Below are 13,109 nucleotides of genomic sequence, written 5' to 3'. Positions count from 1 at the left end.
CCCGTGTCTGTACTGCACTTTGCCCTGTCAGTCATTTTTAACTTTGTGTCTGTAGTCCGTACATCTGACTGTGACTCGCCATGAAACTGACTCGCCTAAACGCTGTCAGAATGGAGTCCGCTGACTGACTCCGCAGTAAAAATAACCCGACGGAATTATAAAATTACGATCATGTAACATCGGCTTCGACCTCCTATATAATTGATGTGGGTCTTTGGACGCTGTGCTACGTCAGTCTGCTTCCGCAGGTACGCGGAGTCTGTTTTTCCTCCTCTTTCTTGGCCGTGGTGCGTTTTTCATCACACAGCTTTCTGTAGTCCGACTCCCTTCGTAGCTAAAGTCTAGAACTCCATAACATCAAAGAGAGAGGGGGGGGATATGCCTGTATCTGACTGAGAGAGAGAGAGAGAGAGAGTGGGAGAGAGGCAGGGAAAGATGGGAGAGGGGGAGGGGCGAGAGAGCGTGAGGGAGAGAGAAAGGTATGGAGGGGAGGGTAATGAAGGGAAGGAGCCAACCAACCAGCTGAAAGAGAGAGAGAGATCGGGGCTGTTTGAACATGCTGCCGTGGAGAGAGAGAGAGAGAGAGAGAAGGAGAGAGAGAGGGAGAGAGAGAGAGAGAGAGAGAGAGAGGGAGGGAGGATTGGTTGTCAGAACCAAGGAAATAGAACTGTTACTATTGCTAACGCTGGAAGATGTAATGAGAGTCCAGGATTTGCTATCGCTCTCATCTGATTAGCCTGGATAGACCTTACAATGTAATTGTTGCTTGCAGTACATTGATTTATTTTTTTTAATCAGTTCTTTTCTTTTTTTACCTGTCTTTTTCTCTCTCCCCCTCTCATATTTTTTTTGCAACTGCCAGCTGCTGGGTCTTCCCTCTCTCCGTCTCTTCCTCTATATCACTCTCTCTTTCCGTGCGGGGAAGGAGGGATCTACCAACAGAGCGAAAAAGAAGAAGAAGAAGAAGACAGCATTGCACCCAGTAAGAAAAGCTGTGTTTTTTTAATTTCATTTTTTTACTGGTTAGAGAAAGCGGGGATGTGTGATGGAGAGATGTGTGTAGTGAGTCTGAGGGGACTAGCCGTGGTGAGAGAGAGAGAGAGAGAGAGGAGAAAGGGGGATGAGGGAAGGGGGGAAAGGGGTTGGTGGAGGAGAGGGGGACCGCTGGTAAGACGGAGAGATAAGCGTTCAAGTAGCGGCATTTAATTGAATGTGCCAAATGTGTTTGAAGGCGGATCAGAGTGAGAGGGAGAGAGAGAGAGAGCGCGATGTGAGATGTACGCTTATGTAAATGCTGTATTACAGGAACGGGAGCGAGGGAAGAGAAGGCTCAAAGGGATTGCTGTAGGAGGGATGGAGGGGGTGATGGATGAGCGGAATGTGGAAGGAAAGATGAATGAAGCAACGCTGGGGGGCTAATGGAACGCGTCGGGGGCGATCGGAGGAGCCGCAGAGGTGTGCTGGGAAAAAGATCTGCTACAGATACAGGAAATGGAGAGAGGGAGAGGGTAACGACAGAAATGAGCAGGAGATGAAGGAGTTAAAGAGGAAAGGAGGAACGGGAGAGGAAGAGAGAGAGAGAAAGAGAAAGCGAGAGGTGTACGTACGTGTGTGTGTGTGTGTGCGTGTGCAATTATATAGAGTGAAAGAGAATGAAGCCAGCAATCTATAGAGAGGGAGGGGGGGGGGGGAGGGGGTTCTCTTATTAAAGGCGCCTTGCATCCACATTTCTGTCACTTCATGTTGAACACCCACCCGCCCACGCATTGGCGAGCATTAAAATCTGACAGGGCGCAAGTGCTCATCGCAGGTGCACATGCGTCGGGAGCAAGTCCGTGCGCTCATCCCACCGTTACAACCACGCCTGCTCTGTCCGCCAGACCCGCGCACAAACTCTCAGCTGTGGAACCATGCTGTACTGTACTCAGTACTGTACGTGAGCGCACAGCTCGATCCTCACTTTACCGCACTCTCTCTCTCTCTCTCTCTCTCACACACACACATGTATACTCTCTCTCTCTCTCTCACACACGCACACACACACACACTGTCTCTCCCTCTTTCACACACACATGCACACACTGTATCTCTCTCTCTGTCTCTCTCACACACACATGCACACACACTGTCTTTCCCTCTCTCTCTCTCTCACACACAGACACACACACACACACTCACTCACATGCACACACTGTCTCCCTCTCTCCCTCACACACACATGCACACACTGTCTCTCTCTCTCTCTCTCACACGCACACACACACACACTGTCTCTCTCTCTCTCTCGCACACACACACACACACTGTCTCTCTCTCACACACACATGCACACACACGCTATCTCTAACACACACATGCATAGTCTCTCCCTCTCTCTTTCTCTCTCTCACACACACACACACACACACACACACTCTCTTTCTCTCTCTCTCCCCCCCTCACACACACATGCACCAACAACACACAATCTCTCTAACACACAAAAGCACACACTACTCACTCTATACTGAGTAAAAGCATTATATATGTATGTGTGTATATATATATATATATATATATATATATATATGTATATACATATACATATATAAATGAATGAATTAATGAATGTTCATTCATATATGTATACACACACAAACAATTTACAATACTTATTGTCACTTACTAACTGTAATTACAATACTTGCAAGTTGGACAGGTACCACACACTGTTTATCTGTGCGGTGGTTGCACTCTTTGGGTGGTTTCACACTGTCCTTCAGGTTGTAACAGGCTGGAGCGTATTCTCTCTCTCACGCACACACACACGCACGCACACACATGCGCACGCACGCACACACACACGCGCACGCACACACCTTGAGTAACAAAGAACAGCATGAAGTGACAGACCGACCGGAGGAGTTGGTGGAGCGGTAGAGAAAAAGTGAGAAAGGAGAGAAACTTCCCTTCTCTGGAAACATGATGCCGAAGTCTGTCTATTGCTGTTGTCGGTGGCGTCTATTTATAGCGCCTTTGTCTGTAACGCGTCTTCCATCGCTCTCTCCCTCCTGCTTAGGTTCTGAACTCTGTCTGTGTAGGCTGGACTCTATGTGGGGGCATGTAATTACACAGCCGTGTTTGTGTGTGTGTATGTGTGCGTGTGCGTGTGTGTGTGTGTGTGCATGCCTGTATGTGGGTGTATAGTGTGTGTTTGTGTGTAGGTGTGTGTGTGTGGGTGTGTATATGTGCGTGTCTGTGTGGGTGTGTATGCCTGTGTGTGTGTGTGTGTGTTTGTGTGTGGGTATGTGTGTGCATGTATGTGGGTGTGTTTGTGTGTGGGTGTGTATATGTGTGTGTGTTTGTGTGTAGGTGTGAGTGTGTGTAGGTGTGTATACTTGTGTGTGTGTGTTTGTGTGTAGGTGTGTAAACGTGTGTGTGTGTGTGTGTGTTTTACCTATCCACTCTTTCCCATGATCCTGCTGTAAATGAGTGATCTGGGACATGTGGTGTCCCCTGTGTTGTGGCCTACTTCAGTTGTCCTTCTCTCTCTCTCTCTCTCTCTCTCTCAATTCAGTTCACTTCAATTGAGAATACTTTATTGGCATTGTTCGATATATTTTCAAACACAAAACACATTCAATTAAATTCTTTGCAAGATTATAGTTTTAATTAATAAAAAATGCGTGCATACATACTATACATAAATATGTACAAGCAAATGACCTGATGTATGTATACAGTGCTCTCCAAAAATATTGTAATTGTAAAGTGAAATTGCTTTTTTTTTTTGCAATAGAAACATTTGGGATCAAAAGATGAATATGAGAAAAAGTCAGACAATTGACTTTTATTTCATTTTATTTCATGTTTTTCCAATTTACAGAAACAGCTGTTTTTGTGTTGAGTCCTCTCATTTGCAGCTGTGCGGAAGTAAGGTAATGGATAACTGACTGGTGTCAGCTGTCGCTCGGTAGTTTCCTTTTGCGTGGATGGTTCACACATGAAAGAGGAAGTGAGTGTCTATTTTCAGTCTTAGCTTTAGCCTTCAGCTAAGGAGATTGGTTTTGGAGTCAGAGGCGAACGCCCTCATGAACACCAGAGGACTAACTACGGCTGGAAAAAAAAAAAATCCGTAAGCGGAGAGGACAGAAGAATTCATTAGGAAGGATAGCCCAGAAACTGGGTGTATCAAGTAGAGCAATTTGGGAAGTCTTCAAAAAAGAAAGAAACCACTGCTGGACTCAGAAATAAACACTGCACAAGTCGTCCAAGGAAGATAGACAGCAATTGATGACAGACGAATGAACAATAGCTTTGAAGGAAAACCCTAAAACAAGAGTCAGTGACGTCACCAGCAGTCTCCAGAGGGTAGGGGTGAAAATGTCACAAGCCATCGTATGCAGAAGACATCGAGAACAGAATTGTAGAGGTTGCACTGCAAGATGCAGACCTCCCATTGGCTGCAAGAATCGAAAGGCCAAATTAGAATTTGCTGAAAAGTACATAGATGAGCCAGAAGAGTTCTGGAACAAAGTTTTATGGACAGATGACGCCTTTACCAGAGCGATGGACAGCCAAAAGTATGGCGAAAAGAAGGAACAGCCAGTGATCCAAAGCATACCACCTCATCTGTGAAATATGGAGGAGGTAGTGTCATGGAATAGGCATGTATGGTTGATTCTGGAGCAGGCTCACTCATCTTTATTGATGATGTAATGGAGGATGACTGCAGTAGGATGAATTCCGAAGGGCACAGATGCTCACTCCTACAGCGAGACGGTGACCCCAAACACGCTGCCTACTCAACCGAAGCGTTCATCAATGGGAAAGTTTTGGACCGGGCAAGACACCTGATTCAAATCCAATGGAGCATGAATTTCATTTGCCGAAGAGGAGACTGAAGACAGAAACCCAACTGAAACAAAGATTAGCTGAAAGCAGCTGCAGTGAAGGCCTGGAAAGGCATTTTAAAAGAAGATACCAAATGGCTGGTTGATGTCGATGGGTCACAGCCTTGATGTAGTTATTGCATTTAAGGGCTGTGCAACCAAATATTACACTTTATTGCTTTGATTTACTTGTAAGTTCATCCGTTGACTTAATGTTGCACAGCTGACAATGGGGGACTCGATTCAAAAACAGAAGTTTCTGTAAAATGGTAAAACATATATGCATGTAAATACCATAAAATAAAAGCTAATTCTGTACTTTTGTCTTATAGTCATCTTTTGATCTCAAATACGGAAAGCATATAGCAAAAATAACAAAGTTCACTATTGTTGTGATACTTTTAGAGGGCGCCTTATGTACATATGCATTTACATATGTCCGTCATGTTATGGCAGGCAGTTTGATACCGAGCGGCTAATTTTGCTCGGTTGCCTTCTCTCTCTCTCTCTCTCTCTCCGTGGGGACGCCAGGCTGGTCATATGCTCCTCGAGCGTCCTCGAGACCGTGACTCAAACAGAATTCCGTCAGCGATAAAGTGTGTGGAAGTCTCAACGGACTAACCTTTGACAATGCTCCATGAATCACAGCTGTCATCCCCGTCGCCATGTTTGCATATTGCTACTGTGTGTCAGTGAAAACTGGTTTTCTCCCCCTTGGTCCTGAAATAGCCTAATAACCGCAGTTTTATCAAAGCGGCGCTCAGGTGCAAAAGTAGCCGAGTTGCTTTTATGCATTTATTTCATGAATAAAATGTAGTCTTAGCATCTGGAAAGGGAAGTCACAGTTGGTAAGATTGGTTTCTCAAAAATATGATTGGTCCTGAAAGGTTTTAACCAATGTAATGTTATGGAATCCATCGAGTTCTTGGCAACATTATGTCATAGGTGGTTATTTAATGGTTTATTTGGCATGAATATACCTAGAGAGCTACACCTACGCTAGATCATGATTCAACAGAAACTGAAACTAACCACTGGTTTATTTATTCGCAAAGCACATCCCTAAAGTTTGATACATTTCTCCCACATCAGATTGGCAACCTGGTCAGGCTCACAGTAGTGTAAGATTAGCCTGGTCTGGCTCACAGTAGTGTAAGATTAGCCTGGTCTGGCTCACAGTAGTGTAAGATTAGCCTGGTCAGGCTCACAGTTGTATAAGATTAGCCTGGTCAGGCTAATCTTAGTTTTTGTAAGAATCCTCCCATGTGTTAAATTAACCCCATTATCTCAAATTATATACAGTACAGACATGGTTCAAAGCTTGAAATAAGGAGCTAATTTGTGCATTTGTGCACATACTTATTCTGAAAAACAACAAATAAATCCAAAAACCGTTTCATATTTTCTTTATTCTCTAGTGCTTATATGTACTTCTGATACAGGACAAAACCAGATTTCTTTTTTCAGTTATGCCCCAGGATGTATGCAACACCAGGATAAAACTTTGGAATGGATTTAACAAAGCAATAAAATTTGACGTGTTTTCCCAGAGGTGGGACCAAGTGTCCCTAAAACCTCTTCAAATCACACCAAACCTCCAAAATTGGAATGCTGTGTATATATTTTTCCCCAGCTATATTCCACTGCCAGAAGCTAATTCCAGTGAGGGACCTTACAAAACGAAACCCTAAGAAAGCCCACAAAAATAAATATTCTGTATTTACCCAACCTCTCTTTTTCCCACGGCGTGCAGGCAGGACTGCCGCCGTGGGCTACGCATGGCAAATTGTGGTCACTCACTCACTCATGGACGACCTGAGAGGGACGTTTTGTGGGACGCATGCGCAGGTGGTACGGCACAACATTTTTAAGCACAGCTTTATCGCCAAACGGTACTTTAGCTAACCCTAACATGTTCGAGTTTCGCCTACTTTAGTTAACCTAATTAGCGCATACGGACGCTATCCTGCATGCATGAGTAGGAGCTAAGGACACACAGCTACAACCACCAATGCAGATGTATGGACACATGGAGGACAACAAATAACGTTACAGAGGTGATGACATGGCATAGCTAGCTAGCTATATAGTTATACAGGTGCGCCGTGGGTCTGGACGGCTTCGTGCTTGTTGACTAAACCGTGGGAAGATTTTATGTACCAAATGTGTTCATAATGGTTACTTATCACACAAGCTAAATTCACTTAGAAACCACTTGGTTTTACCTTGCTGTGTGCTCTGACCTGCACTCAGCTGTCCGGCTGGTGTAAGTCAGGCTTGTAAGCGGTCGGAAGGATGCTGTAATTTGCATATGCAAAATTGAGGCTGTATGAAATGAGGCATAACCTCCCAGAACCCCTTTTATTAGTAATCAAAGCTTACGAAGGAATCTCAAGGAGCAGTGTGAAGTGAGGGAACCCATGTCTTTCACCAACAGCCTCACATGCAGACACACACACACACTCACTCACTCACTCACACACACACACACACACACACACACACACACACACACACACACCCGCGTATGTGAGCAGGCAGTGCTCTCTACAACGACAGTTGATTCGACTGTGCTGACCTGTCACCTTGGACTTGTTCCTCTTCAGACCTCTCACTCATTCCGCCGTGGTCTGAAGACGCATCTCTTCAGAGTATACCTGGACTAACTGCCACCACTCTGTGTATCATTTCACTTTAAATCCCCCTTCCATGACACTCATGTTACATGTACCCCCATTCCAGCACTTTTTGTAATGTGTATTTGTCCTAATATTGTAGCTTGTTCTTCTCCCTAGTTTGGTTTGGCATAAGTTAGGTCAGAATAGTGTTCACTGTGTGATCTGAACTGTGTCCTTGGCTAGAAATAGCTGTACGAAATGAGTTTTGTACCTTATTGAACCAGTGTTTTGTAGTTGCTTTGGATTAAAATGTCTGCTAAATAAATGTAATGTAATGTTGTTCAGTGTGGTAAAAAAAAAAAAACTTCCAGGAGTTTCTTCCCACTGCCATAGCTCATGTTGTCAAAGCGGTACACAAGCGTCTTTATCGCAACAGGGCGAGAGCCCACAAGGAGGGAAATTACAAAAATATAAAGTCAAATCATAAACGATTTATAATGATAAATAAACAAGCGACGCTCCGATAAGCAATTGATGAAGCGTGTGCTAAGCTTCCACTCCTGCTCTGTGTGAAAACACAAAGTGAAAGTAAAGTAAGTAAGTAAATGGGAACGCAGAAGAACATCAAAGCCCTAATTGCAGCGGGAAGAGAGTCGTAAGCCGCATTCGAAAGCTATGTAAATGAGCTCGAGGACCACGAGACTGTAAGGTTACTGTAATGTACACGGGGTTTCCAAGCAGGGGCAAAACTTGTAGTAGCTTGCTTTTAGGTCATTTACTCGGCACTAAAATGTCTACTTGAGATTACGTTTTCACTGTTTGTAAAGTAAGATGTTGCCTTTTTAGTGAATCTGAAATTCAGTTTTAGTAGATCGAAACGCTCGTTTTAAAATACTCCTGAAAACACTTTCAGTTCGATGGAAATAATGCATAATGAATGATGACTTTTGCTAGCCTGTATACAAAGAGAAGGTTGATTGCTTGGGGGTCAAAAGGGGATTTTAGCAATATCAATACCATTACTGTGGTATTAGCAGTTGTTTGACTTGTTGCTGATAGTTATTGGATTATAAAATACCATAATAATCAACCCACGGTGTCAATTTCTGCCCTCCTTTGGGGAAGGGGACTGCCTTATTTCATTTATGATCTCTTGTGAATTTAATGATCGAGGCTGGGTTTTTTTTTGCATCAAACTGCAAGAAGTCTAAGGTTTACTACAGTGTTGGTGTTATAGTACTGCACCTTGAATCAGTGACAGATTAAAAGCAATAAATTAAGAGAATGCTATTTTAGATGCTGACATCTGATTTCATGGCCACTTTAAGGGATTAACCTGGTCATGCTTATAGTAGTGTGAGATAGACTCGATCAGATTCTGAGTAGTGTAATATGAACTTGTTCAGATTCAGAGTAGTGTACGATGAACTTTATCAGATTCAGAGTTGGGTAAGATGAACTTGTTCAGATTCAGAGTTGTGTAAGATGAACTTGTTCAGATTCAGAGTAGTGTAAGATGAACTTGTTCAGATTCAGAGTAGTGTACGATGAACTTTATCAGATTCAGAGTTGTGTAAGATGAACTTGTTCAGATTCAGAGTTGTGTAAGATGAACTTGTTCAGATTCAGAGTAGTGTAAGATGAACTTGTTCAGATTCAGAGTAGTGTACGATGAACTTTATCAGATTCAGAGTAGTGTAAGATGAACTTGTTCAGATTCAGAGTTGTGTAAGATGAACTTGTTCAGATTCAGAGTAGTGTACGATGAACTTTATCAGATTCAGAGTTGTGTAAGATGAACTTGTTCAGATTCAGAGTTGTCTAAGATGTACTTGTTCAGATTCAGAGTAGTGTAAGATGAACTTGAATAGATACAGAGTTGTGTAAGATGAACTTGTTCAGATTCAGAGTAGTGTAAGATGAACTTGATTAGATACAGAGTTGTGTAAGATGAACTTGTTCAGATTCAGAGTAGTGTAAGATGAACTTGGTCAGGCTCACAGTTGTGTAAGATGAACTTGTTCAGATTCAGAGTTGTGTAAGATGTACTTGTTCAGATTCAGAGTAGTGTAAGATGAACTTGATCAGATTCAGAGTAGTGTAAGATGAACTTGGTCAGGCTCACAGTTGTGTAAGATGAACTTGTTCAGATTCAGAGTTGTGTAAGATGTACTTGTTCAGATTCAGAGTAGTGTAAGATGAACTTGTTCAGATTCAGAGTAGTGTACGATGAACTTGGTCAGGCTCACAGTTGTGTAAGATGAACTTGTTCAGATTCAGAGTTGTGTAAGATGAACTTGTTCAGATTCAGAGTAGTGTAAGATGAACTTGTTCAGATTCAGAGTAGTGTACGATGAACTTTATCAGATTCAGAGTTGTGTAAGATGAACTTGTTCAGATTCAGAGTTGTGTAAGATGAACTTGTTCAGATTCAGAGTAGTGTACGATGAACTTTATCAGATTCAGAGTTGTGTAAGATGAACTTGTTCAGATTCAGAGTTGTCTAAGATGTACTTGGTCAGGCTCACAGTTGTGTAAGATGAACTTGTTCAGATTCAGAGTTGTGTAAGATGTACTTGTTCAGATTCAGAGTAGTGTAAGATGAACTTGATCAGATTCAGAGTAGTGTAAGATGAACTTGGTCAGGCTCACAGTTGTGTAAGATGAACTTGTTCAGATTCAGAGTTGTGTAAGATGTACTTGTTCAGATTCAGAGTAGTGTAAGATGAACTTGATCAGATTCAGAGTAGTGTAAGATGAACTTGGTCAGGCTCACAGTTGTGTAAGATGAACTTGTTCAGGTTCAGAGTAGTGTAAGATGAACTTGGTCAGGCTCACAGTTGTGTAAGATGCAGACAGTCCGGTTTATTAACTGTACAATATAGCCATGTGCCCACGAAGGGCCAGTGGTGCTCTGCACCCCAACAATAACCTTTGATAATGACTGTATGTTTCCCTCTTATTTTTCACTCTTTGCTTTCCATTAAAGTCTAATGGTGCGATTCGGAATTGAAATCGTTTTTTTCATTCAGATAAAATGGAGGATTTGCCAGAACGCCACTGGCTATGTGGACCAGTGAAATATATTGTCTTTCCAGAACTGACAGAGAGGGAGAGATGCGACGTTTCTTCCTTCTGTAGTACACAGTAGAAACTGCACCATCAAAGGGAACTGTCGACTTGGGACGGTTGGGATTGTATCACAGCATATGGGTACTATTGTGCATTTTTTTTAAAACAGCAGCTGCTTTTTCTGAATCGGGCAAACCTCAGTATTGTTGCTGATGTTGGGTGGGGGGGGGTGGGGTGGGGGGTGGTGGTGAGCTCATCTGGAGATTAGATGGATGAGATGCGCTCCAACACTCTATCCCTCCACCCTCACCACTCCCACAAGCTTTTCAGCTACCACACTTCATCCTGAGCTGCTGGCTCTTCTGATCTATGCAGCAAAAGTTGTAGTTGTCATTATCCCGCTCAAAAAAAAAGAGAATATTGACATTAATTGGGCTGGATCCTCTGCAAAAATTGAAGGTCAAAGTGTGTGTTTACTTCAGCATTCCTGAATGGGGGGGTGGGGGGGCGGGGAGGGAGGGAGGGATACGTAAAACCTGAAGATTAAAGCAGCTGGATCATACCCCACCCTCTGTTTCTTCTCTCTTTCTCCTTCTCTCTCCATCTTCCACCTCTCCTCCTCTGTCTCTCAAATTCTAACTCACTGTCTCCCTGGCCGCTAACTGCATTTCTCTAAATGTAGTCAAACGTTATGAAATATTGACATTTTCATGATAAGATATTCAGTGGCACCAACGTAACTGGATAAGTAATGATGGAATACAAATTTACCTTCCGTATCAAAAACAGTTTTTGCAACTGCTGCTTGTATTTTGTAATCTATAACGTATCCTTATTGTAGCCACTTCTGCTACTGACAGCAGCAGTTCGTTTCAGCGAATTAAAGGACAGGATATGATTGGAAATCTGTCCCAGAAGCTACTGCTCTACACTGACCATTCTCTGTTATTAAATTCTTTCATATCATTACTTTTTGAAGTATTTAGCGTGGTGTTACCCTTTAGAGATGTAGTTGGGTGTTAGCCACTCCCTTACTGTGACTGTGTGGGCATGTTTGGTAGCAGCGGGTACACACTCCCTTACTGTGACTGTGTGGGCATGTTTGGTAGCAGCGGGTACACACTCCCTTACTGTGACTATGTGGGCATGTTGGGTAGCAGTGGGTACACACTCCCTTACTGTGACTGTGAGGGTATGTTGGGTAGCAGCGGGTACACACTCCCTTACTGTGACTGTGTGGGCATGTTGGGTAGCAGTGGGTACACACTCCTTCACTGTGACTGTGTGGGTATGTTGGGTAGCAGTGGGTACACACTCCCTTACTGTGACTGTGTGGGTGTGTTGGGTAGCAGCGGGTACACACTCCCTTACTGTGACTGTGTGGGTATGTTGGGTAGCAGCGGGTACACACTCCCTTACTGTGACTGTGTGGGTATGTTGGGTAGCAGCGGGTACACACTCCCTTACTGTGACTGTGTGGGCATGTTGGGTAGCAGCGGGTACACACTCCCTCACTGTGACTGTGTGGGCATGTTGGGTAGCAGCGGGTACACACTCCCTTACTGTGACTGTGTGGGTGTGTTGGGTAGCAGCGGGTACACACTCCCTCACTGTGACTGTGTGGGTATGTTGGGTAGCAGCGGGTACACACTCCCTTACTGTGACTGTGTGGGCGTGTTGGGTAGCAGCGGGTACACACTCCCTCACTGTGACTGTGTGGGTATGTTGGGTAGCAGTGGGTACACACTCCCTCACTGTGACTGTGTGGGTGTGTTGGGTAGCAGTGGGTACACACTCCCTCACTGCGACTGTGTGGGTGTGTTGGGTAGCAGTGGGTACACACTCCCTCACTGTGACTGTGTGGGCATGTTGGGTAGCAGCGGGTACACACTCCCTCACTGTGACTGTGTGGGCATGGTGGGGTAGCAGTGGGTACACACTCCCTTACTGTGACTGTGTGGGTGTGTTGGGTAGCAGTGCGTACACACTCCCTCACTGTGACTGTGTGGGTATGTTGGGTAGCAGTGGGTACACACTCCCTCACTGTGACTGTGTGGGTGTGTTGGGTAGCAGTGGGTACACACTCCCTCACTGCAACTGTGTGGGTGTGTTGGGTAGCAGTGGATACACACTCCCTCACTGTGACTGTGAGGGTATGTTGGGTAGCAGTGGGTACACTCTCCTTCACTGCGCCCGCGGGCGTGCTGGGTAGCGGTGGGCATTGAGTGCTAATGGGGGTGGCGGGCCCTGGGTTCTGATTGGCGGTTTATCAGCTTGACCCGCGGTCGAACTTCCTCCTTTGCGGCGGCTTCGGCGGTGGCCCGTCTCCCCCCTCTGGCGGTGTGTCCCCGTCTTATCTGTAATTCACACGGCCCCATCCTCCCTCACCAATATATATTACCTCCTCCTTCACTTTCTCTCTCTCTCTCTCTCTCTCTCTCTCTTCCCCGGCGCTTTTCAGACGGAAAAAATCTCCGCTGACCTCCGGCATGAAAAAGCGGCAGGGGCCCTTAATCTAGATGGATGCCGCGTCGCTCCTTTCGTATAA

At 44.5% G+C, this 13,109-nt stretch overlaps 1 protein-coding gene across 1 annotated transcript in view; it reads left to right on the top strand.

Moving 5' to 3' along the window:
- Positions 1-558: 558 nt before the first annotated feature.
- The window catches only part of shank1 (SH3 and multiple ankyrin repeat domains 1), a 106,519-nt gene continuing 93,968 nt past the window's right edge, over positions 559-13,109 (top strand). The window contains 1 exon segment of the mRNA XM_035398841.1: positions 559-982. The gene's annotated coding sequence lies outside the window, so the exon portion shown is untranslated.

Source organism: Anguilla anguilla, chromosome 17 (assembly GCF_013347855.1).
Source record: "Anguilla anguilla isolate fAngAng1 chromosome 17, fAngAng1.pri, whole genome shotgun sequence".
Classification (NCBI taxonomy): Eukaryota; Metazoa; Chordata; class Actinopteri; order Anguilliformes; family Anguillidae; genus Anguilla; species Anguilla anguilla.
This window is presented reverse-complemented; position numbering and strand designations above follow the sequence as displayed.